The sequence below is a fragment of the Ranitomeya imitator genome, chromosome 8, assembly GCF_032444005.1.
Source record: "Ranitomeya imitator isolate aRanImi1 chromosome 8, aRanImi1.pri, whole genome shotgun sequence".
NCBI lineage: Eukaryota > Metazoa > Chordata > Amphibia > Anura > Dendrobatidae > Ranitomeya > Ranitomeya imitator.
Window position 1 is genome coordinate 68,952,466 of NC_091289.1, and position 26,799 is coordinate 68,979,264.

The 26,799-nt window shown below is 44.1% G+C and overlaps 1 protein-coding gene across 1 annotated transcript in view; it reads right to left on the minus strand.

The window, feature by feature from the left end:
• The window catches only part of GRIN2B (glutamate ionotropic receptor NMDA type subunit 2B), a 939,810-nt gene extending 913,248 nt beyond the window's left edge, over nt 1-26,562 (minus strand). The window contains exons 1-2 of the mRNA XM_069737061.1: nt 26,430-26,562; nt 25,544-25,956 (exon numbers count right to left, since the gene is read on the minus strand). The gene's annotated coding sequence lies outside the window, so the exon portion shown is untranslated. The remainder of the gene's footprint in view (nt 1-25,543; nt 25,957-26,429) is intronic.
• Nucleotides 26,563-26,799: the final 237 nt, after the last annotated feature.

The window sequence follows — 26,799 nt, forward strand, 5'->3', positions numbered from 1 at the left end:
TCCTACCACTTTTCTTTTGAGTTTTGAAAAAAAAGTAGCAAAATCAGCGCCAAATCTGCACTGTGTGAATTTGTCCTCTTGCACATTACAATACAGATCATGGCACATTTATTACTTGAGATAAAAGCAGGCTTATCAAGTAGAGAATTGACTGAACAATATGAAAATCACAGGCTGTTGCTCCGTCTCACGCGGTCTTAGGTACTGAGCCTGAATATCACCACCGTCATAAAAGTCCCATTTACTATCCCCAGTTATCATTGTGTCACTCATTTCCTAACAATTACCGGACAACACTAGCAAACGAATTTTGTCAATGATATTGTTCATTCATGATGTGTTAAAAATCATCGTTGCTGATGACATGATTGAAAAATGTAAATGGCGCCTTAGTGACACATAGGAATTGCTGCCTGGCGCACCGTAAGGTCATGGTGTTTGGTGGGGTGCACAGGACAGTACCTGGCAAGACTCATATGCTCTATAAAGAAATACTATGCGTACTGTTGGGAGCCAGATTCTGGAATCTGTTTACCAGGAGCGGACACAGAGCAAAGCAGGGCCCCGTGCAAGAACAGTATGTGGGTCCTATGCAGCCCAATAGCTCATCATAATGCACAATTCTACCGTTTTGAGTGGAAACGGCCCCCTTACCTCCGCTGCACAGGTTGTACCAATGGTATGCCCGCCTCTGCTGTTTACATATATTAGCCCTACCCCCAAATATTAATAAACAGTGACTGAATAAGAGTCCATTTATATAGTTTTTAGTCAAGAAAAGGTCCCAGTGAATATGTTAAATGGATGCCTATGACAAATGCCTTACAGTGGCAAATATCAGTTTGGACTCCCATCTTACAAAAACAAACATTATTTTTTGTATGGCCTCTATGGAACAGTGCAGCCTACTGACTTTAGAGATTATCCTTATGCTAGACCCAGTGATTGGCTACTGTGCTATAGACTTGAGCACTGCAGCCCATGTAAGCAACCTGGGGCACTGGTGGAGACCCAGCGGAGGACCCCGTGACAGTTAGTAAAGCACAATTTGTTTGTTCTTTTTGATAACAGATTGCACCTGAGGACCAGGGGGACAACCTCTTTTCAAATAACTGGGCATGTTACAAGCCAATATGACTCATCTTTCTTTTCCCTAATATCTGTCAGATTCAGTGGACCACCTAACACATTAGATAAGTCTGACAATGCCAAAATGTGCAGATTCAGCTTGTTTCTTTAATGTGCGTAGCCACCATACACGAGAAACTAGTGAGCTCAATATGACTCTTGACCCACCATTTGAAACATCGTCTTACAGATTCTTAGCACTCGATATATTCCATTCGATTCTATATGAAAAATGTCTGAATGGATCAGATTCTCATCATGTTTGGTCAATTTGTCCGTTTTTATCGTGAGTGTTTTATCAGTTTTTCTCGTATGCAAAAAAAAATGGAGGTTTCCAAATTTTTTTAAGGCAAACAAAAGATTGTCTAAAAAAAAGTATACAATTCCAAATGATTGAAATAGACGACGAACTGATAAGAGTAATATTTAGAGCTAGTCACACAAGATTAACTTCATGGGTTTACTTCTTCCTCCCTCTAATATTGATTAGTAACATTAATGCAAATAAGAGGTTAATGCTGAATCAACATGGCACCCTTTCAGTGGCATTTACACACTGCTTGATTTTATTAAAAGCCAGGGCTTATAATGAGATTTTCAATGCCTTTGAATTCCTAATGTAACTATTTTTTATTCCTTACGTCATTGACTTTACAGCAAATCCAGGAAGATGGCCAAAACACATTACCCCAGTCAACAATATCCCATTCCCTGATGCCGGTAGTCACACTGCCCCCGTTCCAGGCGATACTTGCTGTCCCTCAACTTTTGGTTGGCCCACAGATTTTGTATCACCCACCAGTATAGTCTGTAGTCACAGTCACAGCCGGCAACCGATCTCAAAAACTCCATAGGCCATCAATCCATCCATGGCTCCAGGATCTCAGCCTAGATCTTCTCCCCTCAAAGTCCCTGACTAAAATATGTGGCTTCTTAAAGCTCAAAATAATGAAGAATATTCCAGAAGCTAATCACTTGGGACTGCATGTGAGACCCCCTCTACTGATGGCTCCATTGGGTCTACAATCCCCATCCATACAATGGGCCTAGTGGCTGGGAGAACAATGGAATGATTGAGTTCCTTGATTATCAATCTTGGTCTGGCCTTAAGGTACCGTCACACAACGTCACGTTTTTGGTGACGTAGCAACGATCCCGCTAACGATCTCGTTATGTGTGACAGCGACCAACGATCAGGCCTCTGCTGGGAGATCGTTGGTCATTGGGGAATGATCAGGACCATTTTTTGGTCGCTGATCACCCGCTGTCATCGCTGGATCGGCGTGTGTGACGCCGATCCAGCGATGAGTTCACTTGTAACCAGCGTAAATATCGGGTTACTAAGCGCAGGGCCGCGCTTAGTAACTCGATATTTACCCTGGTTACCATTGTAAAAGTAAAAAAAAAAAACAATATATACCGTATATACTCGAGTATAAGCCGAGATTTTCAGCCCAAAATTTTGGGCTGAAAGTGCCCCTCTCGGCTTATACTCGAGGTGGGTGGCAGGGTCGGCGGGTGAGGGGGAGAGGGCGCTGAGGCATACTTACCTAGTCCCAGCGATCCTCGCGCTGTCCCTGCCGTCCCACGGTCTTCTGTGCTGCAGCTTCTTCCCCTCTTCAGCGGTCACGTGGGACCGCTCATTACAGAAATGAATAAGCGGCTCCACCTCCCATAGGGGCGGAGCCGCGTATTCATTTCTCTAATCAGCGGTGCCGGTGACCGCTGATAGAGAAAGAAGCTGCGGCACCGAAGACCAGGCAGAGGGACAGCGCGAGGATCGCCAGGACTAGGTAAGTATAGCATATTCACCTGTCCGCGTTCCAGCCGCCGAGCGTCGCTCCATCTTCCCGACCGGCGCCTCCATCTTCCCGGCGTCTGCGCTCTGACTGTTCAGGTCAGAGGGCGCGATGACGCATATAGTGTGCGCGGCGCCCTCTGCCTGATCAGTCAGAGCAGAGACGCCGGGAAGATGGAGGCGCCGGAACGAGACGCCGGGAGCTGCAATCAAGGGAGGTGAGTATGTGTTTTTTTTTTATTGCAGCAGCAGCAGCGGCGGCGGCAGAGATTTATGTGGAGCATCTATGGGGCACAGTGAACGGTGCAGAGCACCGTATATGGCACATTTATGGGGCACAGTGAACGGTGCAGAGCACCGTATATGGCACATCTATGGGGCACAGTGAACGGTGCAGAGCACCGTATATGGCACATCTATGGGGCACAGTGAACGGTGCAGAGCACCGTATATGGCACAGCTATGGGGCACAGTGAACGGTGCAGGGCACCGTATATGGCACAGCTATGGGGCACAGTGAACGGTGCAGAGCACCGTATATGGCACATCTATGGGGCACAGTAAACGGTGCAGAGCACCGTATATGGCACATCTATGGGGCACAGTGAACGGTGCAGAGCACCGTATATGGCACATCTATGGGGCACAGTGAACGGTGCAGGGCACCGAATATGGCACATCTATGGGGCACAGTGAACGGTGCAGGGCACCGTATATGGCACATCTATGGGGCACAGTGAACGGTGCAGGGCACCGTATATGGCACATCTATGGGGCACAGTGAACGGTGCAGGGCACCGTATATGGCACATCTATGGGGCACAGTGAACGGTGCGGAGCACCGTATATGGCACATCTATGGGGCACAGTGAACGGTGCAGAGCACCGTATATGGCACATCTATGGGGCACAGTGAACGGTGCAGAGCACCGTATATGGCACATCTATGGGGCACAGTGAACGGTGCAGAGCACCGTATATGGCACATCTATGGGGCACAGTGAACGGTGCAGGGCACCGTATATGGCACATCTATGGGGCACAGTGAACGGTGCAGAGCACCGTATATGGCACATCTATGGGGCACAGTGAACGGTGCAGAGCACCGTATATGGCACATCTATGGGGCACAGTGAACGGTGCAGGGCACCGTATATGGCACATCTATGGGGCACAGTGAACGGTGCAGAGCACCGTATATGGCACATCTATGGGGCACAGTGAACGGTGCAGGGCACCGTATATGGCACATCTATGGGGCACAGTGAACGGTGCAGAGCACCGTATATGGCACATCTATGGGGCACAATGAACGGTGCAGGGCACCGTATATGGCACATCTATGGGGCACAGTGAACGGTGCAGAGCACCGTATATGGCACATCTATGGGGCACAGTGAACGGTGCAGGGCACCGAATATGGCACATCTATGGGGCACAGTGAACGGTGCGGAGCACCGTATATGGCACATCTATGGGGCACAGTGAACGGTGCAGGGCACCGTATATGGCACATCTATGGGGCACAGTGAACGGTGCAGAGCACCGTATATGGCACATCTATGGGGCACAGTGAACGGTGCAGGGCACCGTATATGGCACATCTATGGGGCACAGTGAACGGTGCAGAGCACCGTATATGGCACATCTATGGGGCACAGTGAACGGTGCAGAGCACCGTATATGGCACATCTATGGGGCACAGTGAACGGTGCAGGGCACCGTATATGGCACATCTATGGGGCACAGTGAACGGTGCAGGGCACCGTATATGGCACATCTATGGGGCACAGTGAACGGTGCAGAGCACCGTATATGGCACAGCTAGGGGGCACAATGAACGGTGCAGAGCACCGTATATGGCACATCTATGGGGCACAGTGAAAGGTGCAGAGCACCGTATATGGCACATCTATGGGGCACAGTGAACGGTGCAGAGCACCGTATATGGCACATCTATGGGGCACAGTGAACGGTGCAGAGCACCGTATATGGCACATCTATGGGGCACAGTGAACGGTGCAGAGCACCGTATATGGCACATCTATGGGGCACAGTGAACGGTGCAGAGCACCGTATATGGCACATCTATGGGGCACAGTGAACGGTGCAGAGCACCGTATATGGCACAGCTATGGGGCACAGTGAACGGTGCAGGGCACCATATATGGCACATCTATGGGGCACAATGAACGGTGCAGAGCACCGTATATGGCACATCTATGGGGCACAGTGAACGGTGCAGGGCACCGTATATGGCACATCTATGGGGAAATATGAACGGTGCAGAGCACTGTATATGGCACATCTATGGGGCACAGTGAACGGTGCAGAGCACCGTATATGGCACATCTATGGGGCACAGTGAACGGTGCAGAGCACCGTATATGGCACATCTATGGGGCACAGTGAACGGTGCAGGGCACCGTATATGGCACATCTATGGGGCACAGTGAACGGTGCAGGGCACCGTATATGGCACATCTATGGGGCACAGTGAACGGTGCAGGGCACCGTATATGGCACATCTATGGGGCACAGTGAACGGTGCAGGGCACCGTATATGGCACATCTATGGGGCACAGTGAACGGTGCAGGGCACCGTATATGGCACATCTACGGGGCACAATGAACGGTGCAGAGCACCGTATATGGCACATCTATGGGGCACAGTGAACGGTGCAGAGCACCGTATATGGCACAGCTATGGGGCACAGTGAACGGTGCAGAGCACCGTATATGGCACATCTATGGGGCACAATGAACGGTGCAGAGCACCGTATATGGCACATCTATGGGGCACAGTGAACGGTGCAGAGCACCGTATATGGCACATCTATGGGGCACAGTGAACGGTGCAGAGCACCGTATATGGCACAGCTATGGGGAAATATGAACGGTGCAGGGCACCGTATATGGCACATCTATGGGGCACAGTGAACGGTGCAGAGCACCGTATATGGCACATCTATGGGGCACAGTGAACGGTGCAGGGCACCGTATATGGCACATCTATGGGGCACAGTGAACGGTGCAGAGCACCGTATATGGCACATCTATGGGGCACAGTGAACGGTGCAGGGCACCGTATATGGCACATCTATGGGGCACAGTGAACGGTGCAGAGCACCGTATATGGCACATCTATGGGGCACAATGAACGGTGCAGGGCACCGTATATGGCACATCTATGGGGCACAGTGAACGGTGCAGAGCACCGTATATGGCACAGCTATGGGGCACAGTGAACGGTGCAGAGCACCGTATATGGCACATCTATGGGGCACAGTGAACGGTGCAGAGCACCGTATATGGCACATCTATGGGGCACAGTGAACGGTGCAGGGCACCGTATATGGCACATCTATGGGGCACAGTGAACGGTGCAGAGCACCGTATATGGCACATCTATGGGGCACAGTGAACGGTGCAGAGCACCGTATATGGCACATCTGTGGGGCACAGTGAACGGTGCGGAGCACCGTATATGGCACATCTATGGGGCACAGTGAACGGTGCAGGGCACCGTATATGGCACATCTATGGGGCACAATGAACGGTGCAGGGCACCGTATATGGCACATCTATGGGGCACAGTGAACGGTGCAGAGCACCGTATATGGCACATCTATGGGGCACAGTGAACGGTGCAGGGCACCGAATATGGCACATCTATGGGGCACAGTGAACGGTGCAGGGCACCGTATATGGCACAGCTATGGGGAAATAATGATCTATTTTTATTTTTGAAATTCACCGGTAAATGCTGCATTTCCACCCTAGGCTTATACTCGAGTCAATATGTTTTCCCAGTTTTTTGTGGCAAAATTAGGGGGGTCGGCTTATACTCGGGTCGGCTTATACTCGAGTATATACGGTACTCACATTCAGATGTCTGTCACGTCCCCCGGCATCCACTGTGTCAGCGCCGGCTGTAAAGCAGAGCACAGCGGTGACGTCACCGCTGTTACTGCTGGCGCTGACACAGTGCAGGTAAACTCTCGGCAGCAGCTCGTGCATTAGCAGCGCTCTTGCCGAAAGCAGTTTTAACCCTGTGGACGCCGGCGGGGGACGTGACAGACATCAGAATGTGAGTAAGTAGTGTTATTTTTTTACTTTTACAATGGTAACCAGGGTAAATATCGGGTTACTAAGTGCGGCCCTGCACTTAGTAACCCAATGTTTACCCTGGTTACCCGGGTGCCGAAGTCCTTGCCATGATCGTTTGTCGCTGGAGAGAGCGGTCTGTGTGACAGCTCCCCAGCGACCACGCAACGACTTACCAAAGATCACGGCCAGGTCGTATCGCTGGTCGTGATCGTTGGTAAATCGTTTAGTATAACGGTACCTTTATGTATGCATAAGATCCAGCCTGCGGGTCTTCCACTGCTTACAGTCACTGAATGGAAACCCTGAACTGACAAGCAAGCAAATCTCTAATAAAACACAGCAATAACATAGTTATCACTGGTGCTCCATGCTGGAAAAAGTCTGCATCCCTTAGAACTGTGGACTCCGCATCACGTGCATTGGTGCAATAGACTTCAGTAAGTGGCCAGCTGCTAACAGGGAACAAGAGGACAAAACTCCTGTGGCCAAAACATTCACCAAGTCTGAGCCTCTCTGAGCCACCGAGGACAAAAAGACAGGAAAACTGGAATTCTTCTTGCTTAAGAATAAGAACAAATATTTTGTTCAGTAAATTCTCCATTTCATTTACTACAGTTTCCCGGTTTTGGATACACTTTCCTTTAACCATAATAGAATGAAACACTATTCAGTGATAATTATAACTGGTTACATTTCCATCATGAAAAACGAATAGTTAATGGTAGACTTGTATTTAAACTGGTGGGGTTGATTTTTTTTTCTTTTTAATTGTGGACACTGGATCAAATTGTACAGTAAATTATACGCAAATGCACCTACTTCAGGATGAACACACCCATGAATGGCCAATTGATAATTAAATTATCACTTTTATTTAATCTCCTTGAATACATTCAATTAAATATTAAAAAGGACTGGTCACTATTAAATAATGGTTTCTAATTGAAAAACACATTTGCTTTAGACACTTAATTGATTTTAGTCTTGTCTTTTCTTTCTCGGCAGTTCTAAATGCCAGTGGCATTGTAAGAAAATATAATAATGAATATTCTGAAGATATTCTATAGTAATATTCAGAGGATATTCCATTAGCTTAAAGAGTTTTTAGTTCTCAAAACTTGAACTTAATACTGAAAATAAGGAAACTTTTTACCCCATTCGACATCTCATCTGTATAGACAGCAATTATAGTGACATTTCCAGCTATTATTTGGAAAAAAGGAAGTTACCGCAAGAGATATATGTAGATTGTGTGATATACCTTTTTTAATCTTTTTAAATGATAGATGACCATGTGACTATGTGAAGATGAATACTGGCTATAAAGATGAGATATCAGATGTGGTTTTAAGTGGGCCTTTCTCCAAAGTGCTCCAAAACAACGCCAAGCCGCATGTTGAGCTGCTGTGAGCAGCCTGCCTGGCCTAAACGTGCTTCCGTAGCCTGCAGCATCTCCAGACTTGTCCTCCATAGAGCACATCTCTAATGTAATTGGTTGGCAATTACAAAAGGAGCTGCCAGCAGCGGATTTTGACCATTTTTGTGTCCAAGTGCATTCTGCGTGGCCCACTATTCCTCAGATATCCAATAATAACCTTATTAATAGCAGCCAAGGCATTTAAGTGTGAGAATTTCTGCATGTGCTGCTCATGCTCATACATGATAATGAAAAAATCAAGATGCTTTGAAAACCGATTTTTTTCATCAATTGCATATCAATAACATGTCTACCGATCCTGTGATTTTCATCATTCCATGACTTTGCTTCTTAACGTCACTATTTCAATGTTGAGGAGTATGTATGTGTATATGCCATATAGTTGTCCTGTGCATGTATATATATTTAAAGCACTCTTGTGCCTTACATCAGGAAAGTTTTAAAGAATACATGGTCTTCAGTTGGTGATCAACATGTTACTCTAAACTGCTAGGTCAGAGAATTATATTAAAAAAAAAAAATCCAGTCGAAAACTTTGTAGATAATTGATGGTATTTTTGGTGCCAGCCAACCACTGTAAAAAAAAAAGTCCAGCCTCACAGATTAGATTGTTCTCAGCAATAACCTTCCATTGATCACCCATAAATAAAATTAGCCATTTCAGCCATTTTTTATCCTATGACTACCATAAGATATATATTTAACTTTATTTGCCATGAGTCGATTCACCTTGAATTGCAATTTTGCAAAGCTTCTGGCTGCACAGAAAAGGCATGTATAACACCCTGAGGTCTGTATTGAACCTCGTTTAAGTTCTTTAATACAGACACAGCCTTAGTAATGTCGAAAAGACCTAGCCATATAAACAGATGGTAACTCGGTAGTAACAAACAGCCCATTTAATAACACAGTGCACTGGCAGAATTTTTATGGTTTTTACAATTAAAAAATGGTCCAAAAATTATCCTATTTAGCCTTTTATGATCAGCCAGATAGCTCTGTTGCTGCCTGTAAAGGTACCTTCACACTCAGCGACGCTGTCACACAGACAGCTCTCCAGTGACCAACGATGCCGGTAACCAGGGTAAACATCGGGTTACTAAGGGCAGGGTCGCGCTTAGTAACCCGATGTTTACCCTGGTTACCAGCGTAAAAGTTAAAAAAAACAAACACTACATACTTACCTTCCGCTGTCTGTCCCCGGCGCTGTGCTTTCCTGCACTGACTGTGAGCGCCGGCCGGAAAGCAGAGCGGTGACATCACCGCTGTGCTTTCTGGCTGGCCGGCGCTCACAGCCAGTGCAGAGAAGCAGAGCGCCGGGGACAGACAGCGAAATGTAAGTATGTAGTGTTTGTTTTTTTTACTTTTATGATGGTAACCAGGGTAAACATTGGGTTACTAAGCGCGGCCCTGCACTTAGTAACCCGATGTTTACCCTGGTTACCAGTGAAGACATTGCTGAATCGGCATCACACACGCTGATTCAGCGATGTCTGCAGGGAGTCCAGCGACGAAATAAAGTGCTGGACTTTCTGCAGCGACCAACGACATCACAGCAGGATCCTGATTGCTGCTGCGTGTCAAACTGAACGATATCGCTAGCCAGGACGCTGCAACGTCTGTTATGGTCTGGTGATTAAGGAGCGACATGTGACTAGCTCTGAGCAGGTGGGAACTATACTGACCGCAGTCCCTAAGCTCAACACAACACTAGAAATAGCCGTGGGATGCTCCTAACACTCCCTAGGCATCTCGTCACAGCCTAAGAGCTAACTACCCCTAAAGATAGAAGCAGGAAAACTATCTTGCCTCAGAGAAAATCCCCAAAGGATAGATAGCCCCCCACATGTAATGACTGTGAGAGGAGAAGGAAATGACATACGTAGTATGAAACAAGATTTAGCACAGGAGGCCACTTCTAGCTAGATAGGAATAGTACAGGAAAGAGCACTGTGCGGTCAGTAATAAAACCTAGAAAAAGTCCACCGCAGAGAAATGCAAAAAACTCCACACCTGACTAAAGGTGTGGAGGGCAAACTCTGCTGCCCAGAGCTTCCAGCTTAGCTGAATAGATCCATACTGATAAGCTGGATAAATGAGCAAAAACAAAGACAGTACTGAACAACAAAGTCCACAATAAGTGAACTGAAAAGGACAAGCAAGGACTTAGCTTTGTAGAACTGGTCAGAGTGTCAGGAAAATCCAAAGAGCAATGACTCCAGGCTGGAACAATTGACAACTGGCATTGAATGAGGGCTAAGGCCAGACTTATAAAGCCGAGCCCGAAAGACGATCAGTGAAAACAGCTGCAGAAGCTAAATCCAAGGAGCAGCCATACCACTCAAAACCACAGGAGGGAGCCCAAGAGCAGAACTCACAAAAATACTACTTACAACCACCGGAGGGAGCCCAAGAGCGGAATTCACAACAGTACCCCCCCCCCTTGAGGAGGGGTCACCGAACCCTCACCAGAGCCCCCAGGCCGATCAGGACGAGCCAAATGAAAAGCACAAACCAAATCGGCGGCATGAACATCGGAGGCAACAACCCAAGAATTATGCTCCTTTCCATAACCCTTCCACTTGACAAGATACTGAAGCTTCCGCCTTGAAAAACGAGAATCCAACATTTTCTCAACCACATATTCCAACTCCTCCTCAACCAACACCGGGGCAGGAGGATCAACAGATGGAACAACGGGCACCACATATCTCCGCAACAAAGATCTATGGAAAACATTGTGGATGGCAAAAGAAGCTGGAAGGGCCAAACGAAAAGACACAGGATTGATAATCTCAGAAATCTTATAAGGACCAATAAACCGAGGCTTGAACTTAGGGGAAGAAACCATCATAGGGACATGACGAGAGGACAACCAGACCAAATCCCCCCCACGAAGCCGAGGACCAACACACCGATGGCGGTTAGCAACACGCTGAGCCCTTTCCTGGGACAACGTCAAATTGTCCACCACATTTGCCCAAATCCGCTGCAACCTGTCCACCACAGAATCCACCCCAGGACAATCAGAAGGCTCAACCTGCCCTGAAGAAAAACGAGGATGGAAACCAAAATTACAAAAGAAAGGCGACACCAAAGTAGCCGAACTGGCCCGATTATTAAGGGCAAACTCGGCCAACGGCAAAAAAGTCACCCAATCATCCTGATCAGCAGACACAAAGCATCTCAAATAGGTTTCCAAGGTCTGATTAGTTCGCTCAGTTTGGCCATTTGTCTGAGGATGGAATGCCGAAGAAAAAGACAAATCAATACCCATCCTAGCACAAAAGGCCCGCCAAAACCTGGAAACAAACTGGGAACCTCTATCAGACACAATATTCTCCGGAATGCCATGCAAACGAACCACATGTTGAAAAAACAATGGAACCAAATCAGAGGAGGAAGGCAATTTAGGCAAAGGTACCAAATGGACCATTTTAGAGAACCGGTCACAAACCACCCAGATACCAGACATCCTCTGGGACACAGGAAGATCCGAAATAAAATCCATGGAAATATGCGTCCAAGGCCTCTCCGGAATGGGCAAAGGCAAAAGCAACCCACTAGCACGGGAACAGCAAGGCTTAGCCCGGGCACAGGTCCCACAGGACTGCACAAAAGAACGCACATCCCGCGACAAGGAAGGCCACCAAAAGGACCTAGCAACCAAATGTCTGGTACCAAAAATCCCAGGATGACCGGCCAACACAGAACAATGGACCTCAGAAATTACCTTACTTGTCCATCTATCAGGAACAAACAGCTTCCCTACAGGACAGCGGTCAGGCTGATCAGCCTGAAATTCCTGAAGCGCCCGCCGCAAATCAGGGGAGATGGCAGATAGAATCACCCCTTCCCTAAGAATGCCAACCGGCTCAAGGACTCCAGGGGAATCAGGCAAAAAACTCCTAGAGAGGGCATCCGCCTTAACATTCTTAGATCCTGGAAGATATGAGACCACAAAATCAAAACGGGAGAAAAACAGGGACCACCGAGCCTGTCTAGGGTTCAGCCGCTTGGCCGACTCAAGGTAAATCAGATTCTTATGATTGGTCAAGACCACAATGCGGTGCTTGGCTCCCTCAAGCCAATGTCGCCACTCCTCAAATGCCCACTTCATAGCCAACAACTCCCGATTGCCGACATTATAATTGCGTTCCGCAGGCGAAAACTTTCGGGAAAAGAAGGCACATGGCTTCATCAAGGAACCATCAAAACGGCCCCTGCCCCAATCTCAGAAGCGTCAACCTCAACCTGAAAAGGAAGAGAAACATCCGGCTGACGCAAGACAGGGGCAGAAGTAAATCGGCATTTAAGTTTCCGAAAGGCCTCAACAGCCTCAGAGGTCCAATTTGTCACATCAGCGCCTTTCTTTGTCAAATCGGTCAGGGGTTTAACCACACTAGAGAAGTTGGCAATGAAACGGTGATAGAAATTAGCAAAGCCCAAAAATTTCTGAAGGCTCTTCACAGATGTGGATTGAATCCAGTCATGAATGGCTTGGACCTTAACAGGATCCATTTCTATAGATGAAGGAGAAAAAATAAACCCCAAAAAAGAGACCTTCTGAACTCCAAATAGGCACTTAGACCCCTTCACAAATAGAGCATTATCACGAAGGATCTGGAATACCATCCTCACCTGCTTCACATGAGACTCCCAATCATTGGAAAAAATCAAAATATCATCCAAATACACAATCAAGAATTTGTCAAGATAATTGCGGAAAATATCATGCATAAAGGACTGAAATACAGAAGGAGCATTAGAAAGCCCGAAAGGCATCACCAGGTATTCAAAATGGCCTTCGGGCGTATTAAATGCAGTTTTCCATTCGTCACCCTGTTTAATACGAACAAGATTATATGCCCCTCGAAGGTCAATCTTGGTAAACCAACTAGCCCCCCTTAATCCTAGCAAACAAATCAGAGAGCAAAGGTAAAGGGTATTGGAATTTGACCATGATCTTATTAAGATGGCGATAATCAATACAGGGTCTTAAGGAGCCATCCTTCTTGGCAACAAAAAAAAATCCCGCTCCCAATGGTGACGAAGACGGCCGAATATGCCCCTTCTCTAAAGACTCCTTAACATAGCTCCGCATGGCGGCATGCTCTGGCACAGACAGGTTGAAAAGTTGGCCCTTAGGGAACTTACAGCCAGGAATCAAGTCAATAGCACAATCACAGTCCCTATGTGGAGGAAGGGAACTGGACTTGGGCTCATCGAATACATCCTGGAAATCTGACAAAAATTCAGGAACATCAGAAGAGGGGGAAGAGGAAATTGACATTAAAGGAACGTCACTATGTACCCCTTGACACCCCCAACTAGTCACAGACATTGATTTCCAATCCAGCACTGGATTGTGTACTTGTAACCATGGAAAACCCAGTACAACAACATCATGTAAATTATGCAACACCAGAAAACGGCAATCTTCCTGATGTGCAGGAGCCATGCACATAGTCAGCTGAGTCCAATACTGAGGTTTCTTGGCCAATGGTGTAGCATCAATACCCCACAAGGGTATGGGACTCTGCAAAGGCTGCAAAGAAAAACCACAGCGCCTAGCGAATTCTAAGTCCATTAAGTTCAGAGCAGCGCCTGAATCCACAAATGCCATGACAGAAAAAGATGACAATGAGCAAATCAGGGTCACAGACAGGAGAAACTTAGGCTGCACAGTACTAATGGTAACAGATCTAGCGACCCTCTTAATACGCTTAGGGCAATCAGAAATAGCATGAGCAGAATCACCACAGTGAAAACACAGCCCATTCTGACGTCTGTATCCCCTCTGTTCCGCTCTAGTCAAAATCCTATCACATTGCATGGACTCAGGACTCTGCTCAGAGGACACTGCCATATAGTGCACCACTTTGCGTTCGTGCAGTCGCCGATCAATCTGAATGGCCAGAGACATAGATTCGCTCAAACCAACAGGCGTGGGAAACCCCACCATAACATCTTTAAGGGCTTCAGAAAGACCCTTTCTGAAAATGGCTGCCAGAGCGTCCTCATTCCATCTAGTGAGCACAGACCATTTTCTAAATTTCTGGCAGTATAATTCTGCCGCTTCCTGACCCTGACACAAGGCGAACAGTGTTTTCTCAGCATGCTCTACAGAGTTAGGTTCGTCATACAATAATCCGAGCGATTGAAAAAATGCATCTACATTAAGCAATGCCGGATTCCCTGACTCAAGAGAGAATGCCCAGTCCTGAGGATCGCCACGCAGCAGAGAAATAACTATCTTTACTTGCTGAATGGGATCACCAGAGGAACGGGGATTCAGAGCAAAAAACAATTTGCAGTTATTTTTAAAGTTCAAAAACTTAGATCTATCCCCGTAAAACAAATCCGGAGTAGGAATTCTAGGCTCTAAGGCCGGTGTCTGAACAACATAATCTTGAATACTCTGTACTCTTGCAGCAAGCTGATCCACACGAGAAAATAACCCCTGAACATCCATGCCTGCATCCAAATCCAGAATCACCCAGAGATTAAGAGGAAGAAAAAAGACAAAACAAACCAAAGAAAAAAAAAATGGCTCAGAACTCCTTTTCTTTTCCTTTTTTTGAGATGCATTCAGCTCATTTTTGGCCAGTTGTACTGTTATGGTCTGGTGATTAAGGAGCGACATGTGACTAGCTCTGAGCAGGTGGGAACTATACTGACCGCAGTCCCTAAGCTCAACACAACACTAGAAATAGCCGTGGGATGCTCCTAACACTCCCTAGGCATCTCGTCACAGCCTAAGAGCTAACTACCCCTAAAGATAGAAGCAGGAAAACTATCTTGCCTCAGAGAAAATCCCCAAAGGATAGATAGCCCCCCACATGTAATGACTGTGAGAGGAGAAGGAAATGACATACGTAGTATGAAACAAGATTTAGCACAGGAGGCCACTTCTAGCTAGATAGGAATAGTACAGGAAAGAGCACTGTGCGGTCAGTAATAAAACCTAGAAAAAGTCCACCGCAGAGAAATGCAAAAAACTCCACACCTGACTAAAGGTGTGGAGGGCAAACTCTGCTGCCCAGAGCTTCCAGCTTAGCTGAATAGATCCATACTGATAAGCTGGATAAATGAGCAAAAACAAAGACAGTACTGAACAACAAAGTCCACAATAAGTGAACTGAAAAGGACAAACAAGGACTTAGCTTTGCAGAACTGGTCAGAGTGTCAGGAAAATCCAAAGAGCAATGACTCCAGGCTGGAACAATTGACAACTGGCATTGAATGAGGGCTAAGGCCAGACTTATAAAGCCGAGCCTGAAAGACGATCAGTGAAAACAGCTACAGAAGCTAAATCCAAGGAGCAGCCATACCATTCAAAACCACAGGAGGGAGCCCAAGAGCAGAACTCACAAAAATACTACTTACAACCACCGGAGGGAGCCCAAGAGCGGAATTCACAACAAACGTCACAGATCGCTAGCGATATCGTTCCGTGTGACGGTACCTTAATTCAAAGACAACAAGTGAAAATCCTTGCACAGGAGTCTTTAAATAATTCCTTGGCTTGTGGTCCATTCGAAACCTGGTTGGCCCTGCATTTCGTGACTGGCACATGCAGGTGACAGGACTTCATTATAACCATCTATTCATGTGTCATTGACACTGTGTGTCCTATCAACATTGTCCTATCAACTTTAAGTGCCCAACATGGTGTCCAGACCTTGAAAAACTTAGAATCAGGGTTAGACTACTGATTTCATCACTCCAACCATGTGAATTAGTGACAAAAATAATACTATAGTAGAGTTGTATGCTCTTAGTCCTGAGCAGGGGCTTAATCCTGCACAGGGTTCTACTGAGGAACTTCATACCAGTTGAAACTCAAAACAAAATTCGGCATTTTTATTTATATGAGAATTTGGTTAAAGAAAATTGCAGTCTTGGAAATCCACCAAAAATTGTTTAAAGAGAATTTGTCAATGCAATTTTGTAATGTAAAGTAAAGAAATGGCTGTAATGGTGTTGTAACACGGATTAAATTAATGCCTTTGGTGCTGAATTCAGGTTTGTTTTACTACTTTTATCACCTTTGAAAACTTTCTGCTAATTCGATTTTGGTGCATAGGGGCTGGATTGTGCACTGTGTCTTCTTTTCCCTGTCTTTGATTCCCTGGCTCCTCCACCTGCCTCTGGTCTGTGAATGACAGGTCATTGCTGAGATTTCAAAAAGAGGAGGCAGGTCATTCACAGACCAGAGGTAGGTGGAGGGGCCGCGGGTCACAGACAGGAAGAATAAGACCCAGTGTACAGTCCGCCCCGTGCACTGAAATATAATTAGCAAAAGATTAATTTATACACAGATATACAGAGCTCATGAATATTCTTAACTATCTGACAGCAGGTTTACTAGTCTTCTAATAATAATCTCATAGTAGATAAAACAGTGATTTTATCAAAACTACACAGCCCAGTAAGTGACATATTGCTGGAATCAGGGACTCTGACAATACATTATGCGGCTACCACATTGGGTGGCAAAAACCTGGTGACAGGTTGCCTTTATTTTTTGTTATAATTTAACAAGATGTAATTTTCCATCCCAAAAAGGATGTAACTAAAAATACCAAATAGGTACAAACTCAGAAAGCAAAACGTGGCAAAAGGCAGCAGTATTGTTGTGGACTGTACAGTTGCCAAGTTGGATTTGTAAAACAGGTATGCAAAAAGATAAATGTGTATTTTTTTTACAGTTTTATAAAAAAAAGGAACACTATTTTACCTCAACTTAACAAAACGGTCAGAATAAAAAACAATGTTGGTCGATATGCACAGGGAAAACAAAAAGGGTCAACAGCCAATGGTATTATTGTAGCTGGAAAATTGGAGTAGTAAAATACTGTAGGGATGGGAAAAAGTTAAATGTGTAGAGTTTTTTTTTATATTTTTTTTAGTAAGAACAATCAAGGAAAGAAAGAATGGAATGTTATGTCTTTTTATGGCCAGTTACACCTATCACACTCTAAAATATTTGCTGCATTCCCTGCCTCAGCTTTTACAGTGGCTCTGATTCTTATAGTTCCTTCTGACTGGCTGTGCTATATGTGTTATGTAATAGCTGCTATGGCATTATGAGGAAGCCCGCATGGCTACTCCTGAGGTCATGCAAGCCTTTTTGGCTGATGCAATCTTTGCCAATGAGTAAAATGACAGTGTTTTAATCATTTTTTTTTGCGATTGGAATTACAAATTGTTAAAATTCATTGAAACCTGCAGATTTCATAAAATTTGACACAAAAGTCAACTTGCATTGAGTCAATTCGCTCATCTCTGCCAAATGTCAGCTGCTTATCCAAAGTAAGAGTGAGAGATACCCCTGTATTTTTCCGTTAACAGAAGAATCCCATACTTGTTTGTTTACCTGCAACCTACAACAAACACACTGTAATTGATAGTCCCCTTGTGGATTTTCAAAAGGTATTGTGTCTGTAAGAGATTTTAATAGCCTGTGTCCCTACAGAGTCATGATCCGTGTTATATCATTAGGCCAAGCCACACCACAAGCATTAGCATTCTGCATTAATGGGATAATTAAAGGATTTCATGGTCCACTTTCATTCACTATGAGGACAAACAAAAAATAACGTAATAATTGTTCATTATTTCATATTAATTAACTTTGCTTGTTATCCATATTCGGGACAATAAGGAGCGGTAAACACATCCCATGTCACAGACAGTTTATTAACTGACAACATTTGTATTAAATCTACTGCAGTATCTTGTAAACTATTTTTCTCACTTTTCGCTTCATGTATTCTAAATTGTTTGACCATATCATAGACTCGGATTATTTTTTTAAGTAATTCTTGTTTCTTTGTAATTGAAGTTAAGCTCTTTAAGAAAAACAATTGAGTGAACAGATAACGTTGATATCACATTGCTTTACCGATGTCCCACCACCGGTCAGTGTGGGCCACTATGATCCACCAATGGTGCCTGTACGTGGCGTGACTCCACCCTTCTAGGCATTGCAGTCACATTTCATAATTGCATAGTGATTGATGGTAGGTTGAGGGCATAAATAGGCCCTCATGATGTGTTTATGTGACCCCTGGAGGTGACTGTGTGATCATTCTATGGGTCCCGGCACTCAACTTGAGTCAAACTGGTGGTATTTTATTTCGTAGTTTCATACTACGAAATAAAATACCACCTGTTTGAATCAAGTTGAGTGCCGGGTTCTATTTATCTATATGTATACGGCTTGGGAACCTACCCGTGCACCTAAGTAGCTGTGCCCATGTCTTTTGATTCTCTGTAATCATTCTATGGGTGTCTGTCATGCAGCTGCAGTGCAGTACAGCGCAACTTCCACCAGGGGGAGCCTGGTAGGGAAGCTAGACTGCACACACAGAGCAACTGAACAGACGCCACCTAGTGGCGAGAGCGAGGTCAGGAAAACCAAGTCAGAGCACAACAGTACAAAAGGATTTAGACAGAATGGATAGTCAGGACATAGCAAGGGATCAGTAAACCAGGACGGGCAAAATACGGTACAATAGGGACAAACTGAAGCGGAGTCAAAAAGCCAAGTCAAGAGCTCAGAACCAGGGAGTCAAGCAGATATACAGGCAAACAAAGAGACACTGGGAAAGGGCAGGCAGGGGGAGATAACAGACACAGGACAAGTCAGGGTTCACAGTAGGACAAATCAAGGGCTTCCAGAGTCAGATTCACACGCCAAAGACAGAGCTATAGCTGACACCACCCTCTGGATACCTGGGAGCTAAATAGCAAACCCGAGCCCAGAATGAGGCAAAGCAAAGTTAACCCTTGACATGATCCACCCAGAGAAAGAGCAGAAAAGACTAAACACCGGAACGGATCATGACAGTGTCATCATTTAATCATTAACAAGTAATTCCAATCTATTGTCCTGTCCTTTACATAATAAAAGTACATTTTGAAGGCTATCATGTAATGCAATATGACTGCCACATTGTCTAAGGTACAGTTATGGAGATATATTTAGATTTTGAATACATAGATAATATTTTGTGCCAACCAAACACATGGTGTATTTGCCAATAAGAGTTACTAATTTTAATAGCAATTTGCATAAAAATGAGTTCTTAATTCAATCAAGGACAATGGATAATTGTTTATATAATCAATTGAAGATTGGAAATTATTGATTACCCGAATTGTATAAAATGTAACATGCTGTAATACTTCTCCTTGGGAGTTAAGTCACAGTTAAAAAATACATGCCCAGAGTTCAAAAGAAAATACAGAAATCTATAACTTTAATATATCGTCTAAATATCTACAAATATGTATTTGTATTAAAGAAGCACTCCTCCTCCCATCAAAATTTCTATCCTCTTAATATATTGCAGTCATCATATTATATAGAACTATTTAATTACAATTGCTCATTTTCCCTTTCTACCCAGATAATTTTTCTGCTTTCCATTTCTTCTATGACATCACGTGATTTAATATTGATTCGCTGAATCCTTCTTAGGTCTGTGTAGAAACAGGAGGTTAATTTTCCCTTCAGGAGTCATGAGTCACTGCAAATGTCCCTGGCAGGTGGAGGCGGGAGCAGCTGGGTCAGGAGGTGAAGAGGGGAATGATAAATTCAAGGACAAGATATATCCTGTTTCTACATAGAGAAAAGAGAAGCATTAACTGAGTAGAAAGGCAAAATTAGCAATTGTAAGTACACAGTGCTATATAATATGACTGCAATATATTAAGAGGATAAAAACTTTGTTGAGAGGAGGAGTGCTTGTTTAAGAATCAATGTTTTGCCTCATTGCACTTCAGAATGACTCTACATATGATTATTATTCTACATACAATGCATACTGTATTTATATGAGGTGTTTCTGTTTGTATGATGATTTTGTTTTCCTAGGACAAAAAATAACCTTGCAATGAACTATCGTCATTGTGTCATTACTAGTACATACTGTAGTAATAGTAGAATATCCAGTTTCTAATATAGATATAATACCTATAGTTACTTCACTTACAGTATATTTGGGGAAAGTTAGGATCCATTTAACGGATCCGTTAACGCGCCCATTGCCATACAGTATCATAACGCATCCTAATGCATGTCAGAATTGGCATGCGTTAGCGATGATGTGTTACTTTGTGATACCACGTTTTCGGGTATGTTAGGTCTAACGCACAGCGAACTGATGCGTTAGCTGTGCATAGACCTCTATTGCTAACGCATGCCAACGCAATGGTACCATGCATTAGCGTGATTGTAAAAAAAAGATTTGGGGCATCAGCGTTAGCGCATCTGTTTAACGGATCCCTTAAACGGATGGCACTAACGCCTAATATTTTTTATTTTACATATTTCCTGTTTCATGATGCTTCATCACTTGGAGGGGTGACGTTGGTCTCTGCTTGCTGGGTTCTCTCCATAAAATGCACAATGACATTTTGCTCTCTAGCTGGCTTCTCACTTCTCATCAGAGCCGGCGATGGAGTGCACTGTCACTATGCACCGAGGCAGTATGCATATCAAGATTCAACTGAGCATACATTGAAACTGACAATTGATGCTTGGTCAGTAGAGCAGGGACTACTAGCCAAGCCCCTGAAAAGGACGTCACTGATGACACTTTGTCTCGGAGTGGGGACAGAGCTTTGGGCAGTGTTTGCAACAACTTGTTCATGCATCCAAGCTTGGACTGGGGATTCTCAAAAGAAGCATCGTTAATCAGAAAGTAGGTAAAGAAAAAATAAAGCAGTTAGAGTAGTGAGAGAACAATAGGACATTTTTAATGAAAGCATATTGGAAAAAAGTTTAGATTCTAACAGTACATAAACAGACACTGAGGCCTCTTTCACACTTCCGTCGATTGACCTCCGTCGCAATCTGTCTTTTTGGGCAAAAAACGGATCCTGCAAATGTGCTCGCAGGATGCGTTTTTTGCCCATAGACTTGTATTAGCGATGGATCGCGACGGATGGCCACACGTCTTTTAGCAGACCGTCATCACAAAAAACGTTCAAGTGAATTTTTTTTGTCCGTCGCGTCCGCCATCTTCTACCGCGCATGTGCGGCCAAAACTCCGCCCCCTCCTCCCCGAACTTCAGAATGGGCAGCGGATGCGTTGAAAAACTGTATCCGCTGCCCACGTAGTGCAGAAATTTCACAACGTGCGTCGGTACATTGGCCCGACGCATAGCGACGGACCCGTACCGACGCAAGTGTGAAAGTAGCCTTAGGATTAAATGTAAATTCAGAGCACCGTTTCATGACTATCAAAAGTCAGACAAACCCATTGGAGGCTCTCCAAACCCAAGAGCAGCTCAAACTGTAACTAAAAATATATTTCTGTATTACTGTCCTAGTGTGAGATGTCATCCAACCGATTCTGGTAGAGACATACTAACAACAATACCATGAAGAGAAGCTTTATTTCAGATCCTCTAACCCAGGAGGACAATAAGATTCATCCTTTTCTTTCTTTGTAAACCAGTAAAATATGTTCTTAAAAAAACATTAACCCAGGTCACAAATTGATTCTTTCTGCGAACACTGACATGTCTGCCATAAAAATGACTCTGTATGTAATTCACACACAAGTAGACAGCCTCCATGATGTATGGAAATTATACACTACAGTAAATAGTAGAATTAAAAGTTGAGTAAAGAGTAGAAAAGTAAAAAACAAAGCCACTATCCTGCTACAACGGACTGCATTCAGAATAATATATTGGGTATAAGCGGTAAATGGATGGCACAGGGGACACGGTAGAAGCTCCACACCCTCCATGCTGATGGTTTTCTACTTTTAAAAACTCAAATCTTCAAAGGCTTTGTCTCTAAAGTAAAACAACCCGAGACATTGAGTTGCCTTCTTCTTAGCATCTGCTTCTAGGAAAGGCTGATGACTCACGTTACTTATAGCATGATAAATGGAAGTAGATGAAAGACACTGTACGACATGGCGCATTGGGATCCAGGAGTTTGGCCTCCAAATACTCTCTACGTCTGCGCGTGGAAATTGTCATATTAGTGGTCAGCGGTCACCCTACCTTCTCAGAAGCATATAGAGACATTATCCACAGCTCAATCCTGAAAGGATAGTTATGAGGTTTTGGTTCCTTGTAGAATATAATAGCCAAACATTCTTAGTGTCACAGAGAGCAGAATATTAGACGTATCTCCTCACGCACAGGGTGGTAGCGTAAGGCCTTCTTTCAGCATATGTAGACTACGTGACACCTCCGACACTCGGCAGCCTGTGCAGAAAGCAAATCCTGCTGCCGTGTTAAAATCCTCTCCATATGGGGCGTCTATATGAAGACTGATATAGGAGGATGTCAAGAAGCATCTGTTACTGTACTTCCAACACTTTCTGGATAGGATTATTGGCTTCTTTGTACCAAATCTTGTGGTCGTGACTTGCTGGCTGCTGTTCTGCTGCCACTCAATGGAAAATTAATGTGAGAAAAATGAGGGGCGCACGAACGATTACTCACAAGGGATACATAATGTCACATATACAATAGAATAAGATTCTTATTGAGGGTTTCAGTCCTTCTGTTGGTTCAGGTGGCAATTAATATATGGCCAATATTAATATTCTAGTATTAATTATTGAATCTAATTAGCAAACATAACAGTTTTTAATATATAGAGAAAAATAAAAAATGTAATAAGAACATATTCACATAAATGTCCTATATGTTGCATCTCCGTAAGGCCTGAACTCTGTGTGTGTTACACTGGATCTAATGCTGTCACTTACAGGGAGATTCTCAGATAAGAGCAAATCTAGCATTGACCGTATACCTTCCATTAATACGTACAGTGAGCTGCGGGACATATAAGCAATGGGTCAATTTGGAAACCACATATCCCGTGATACTTCATTATCACAATCCTTTAATATAATTATTACTATATCTCCTTCTCTAGGTGTACCGTATATGGCGGAAAGCAAGCAGGGATTATTGTGGGTAAAGGCCCTGTAACCGGCATCTCTACAACTTCTTGTACACCTGTATGAGCGGAGACATATGGTTGGCTTGCCATTAGTGTCACTAACTCATCACTTAAAGAAATAAAAATACACAATTAATCAAATGTCCCCATGAAAACAATTGAATTTTTTTCCATATCTTCAGAATACAGAATGATAATATCTCAAAAAAACTGAAAAATTGCTAAATATGAGAAGACGTTTACACTGGTTGGTTAGAGGCCAGATTTGATAAAAAATACAAGGTAGAGAATGGGATGTGCGCACCCCTAGTATCAGTGCAGTGCATCCACCTATATAAAATAGAGATATTGTTTGTAGATAGAGAAGTATCTGATTTATTGATATACAATGTGAGATTTCTAAGTGCCATATATTCCGATGGGTACAGTAAATGTATCCCGAGTGTAACAGGTCATTTACACACCTGCTGTCAAAATGCCATCCAAATAATGGCAGATCTGGATGGCAGACGCTTTACCAGGTCATTCTCCCCCAATATTCTGCCACTGATGAGAAACCTGGAACGCCCAAACCAAAGGGTATAGTGATAAGGTGATCTCCGACAGGTGATACTACAGGTACATAGGTGGCTCGTTACCTGTAGGATAGGCCCTGGTTACAAGATCACTAATGACGCTATACAACATCATCAAAAGTCATTTCTGATGGATTCTGGTAACTACACAGACATGCAATGTAGCTGCTGTGATGTGGTTTGTAGGGAAGGAAGATATATATATTTAGTATACACATATGTTTAGATAATACCTATGATCTCTGCTACATATATATATATACATATATTTGGTATACGCATATGGTAATACCTATGATCTCTGCTACATATATATATACATATATTTGGTATACGCATATGGTAATACCTATGATCTATGCTACATATATATATACATATATTTGGTATACGCATATGGTAATACCTATGATCTATGCTACATATATATATATATATATTTGGTATACGCATATGGTAATACCTATGATCTATGGTAACTGTATATGTCTATATATGATATATGATGTACTGTCCACTGCTACACATTCCTGCCAATGCTTCATATTGATCACACTTTGCAATAAATTGCTTTCATGCCATTAAAAAAATGTCAGTGGCATCTGAAGCCTGCAAAATGCATCTGACATAGGTACAATAAATACATTCAGTCCTCTACTGAGGCCATGGCACCATTGTCCATTCTATTATTAAATGCATCAATGAAATAGAATCAATAGCCAAATTCAGCCCCAAAGTCCTTCTTGTTCTGCTTCATTCCTCAAGATGGTGAAATAAGAAGTACAATCAGTGAAGAGGTGCCAAGCCGTGATGGTATCCGGATACAGACAGGTGGGATTTACTGAACATTTGTGTGATGGCACCTCGAACGTATAGACTACGCAGCCATTTTCCCATATATATGGGACGTATATCTATTTCGTGAACGTTCTTTGCTTCTGTACCCAATGCAGGGGCCTCCATCACTATCCAGGCCTGAAACCTGCATTTACCACAGCTCTGCATCAGTATGTGACCCAAGGATTGGGAGGCCCATATTACAGACCACGACGTTGTACACATGTAGTGCACAAATGACCAGACATATACACTGATAGCATGACATACTACAGCACAATGAGGAGGATATGCCGGTATGACTGCCCAGGTAATGCTATAGGTGTGCAGGGCTATGCACATGGCATTTCTGGAAATATTCTGCCTGTGAGGGAAGTTCTGCGTTCAGTACAAGCTACATTGTATCATTACTATTATCAAATGATGAACGATTACTATAATGGGGTCTGTGTCTAGATCCGGCACCTGATGACAATCCCTAACATTACGGCAGAGAGGGGGAATTCATAGTAGAAACGACAGAGAGCAGGTTTCTTCACAATGGCCATGCAGAGACTGGAGAATGCAACAGCTACTACAGGTATGAGGCACCTCGCATGTGCATGCAGCAGATACAGGCGGCATGGGGAGCACAATCCCAGACTGCAGGTTATGGTGTATTCCCATAGGATGACGGCTAAACATCGAGACACTGATATCGGAGCACATACCTGGGCTTGAAGACACAGTTCCTTTAGTCTGCTGGGTTAAAGCACTGGACATGGTGGGATTATGCTCTCCTCTCTTCTACCTTGCATATCCACATAAGCAAACAGGGTGCAGAAATACATAAAAATCAAACAAATCAAGACGATTGGGGATGTGGGGGGTGACAACTGAAATCCCTTCGTGTTGCAGGCAATATCCTTCCTGGCTTTGAGCAGCAAAGGCAAAAATGTCGGGAATGAGATGAACGAATGAAGGATTCTTCAGTAAAGCCGGATTGAAGGCAAGGATACGAGGCTCCTTCCGTGGTCAGATCCCGGAGCTTCGGAGAGGTGGTCTAGAAGGCTGATTTGTTTCTTAGCTGATCATTGCTGTTGCTATCTGCAGCATACTGGTCTCCTTTACAACACCCCCCATCCTACAGAGGAGAAAGAAGATTCAATCAATATTTTATTAGAAGACGCTGAAAAGGGGAGAACTGGCATCTAGATTGTCTAAACCCCAAAAATCCATAGAAGAGAGCAAGGGGACTGGAAAAAAATGGTCATGTATTATTCATCAGACATGTTCAGCCATCTCGTACTCTGAATATGCAGACTGCTAAAGATAGGCAAGAAGAGAGGCGAAGCACACACACCTATTGTAAATGCCACAAGTCATTCCTCTCAGAAACATTCATACTGTCCATATATGTGTGAGTGCATATATATACATATATATATATAGTTAAGCATTCAGATACGGTTACATGGCACCGATATGGTCGCATACATGGATGGAACGTGTCAGCCATCGGGGATGATGAGCACCTTACACATATCGCAATGTACGCTTAGTGATAAATCAGAATTGGCGAATGGCATAGATAGAGAAGTGCGATGATGTACTTACAGATATGTCACTCACTTCCAACCCTGTATCGTAGAGACCTGATTTCTTATCCCATCCACGCTATACACACACTGCCAGGATCTGGGAGAAGGAGAATTTCCCTGGTAAGAATCCCTTCCCTGTGACTTGTGCTGAAACGGATTGGATCTCCAACGTCATGTTCTGTAAAAAGGGAGAAGGAGCTCCCCCTAATGGTGTGATTTAGAACTGTAGCAAAGTTTTCTAGTGGGACCTGCTGAAAATCCAGTTGAAACATTTAAACCAACAGAGCTGCTCTTTTTTTAATGGCTTAAAAGATTTAGAATGTTACCAGAACTAACTACATGAACACTTCTCACCCTTCAGACTTGGAAATGAAAGATGCATGTGT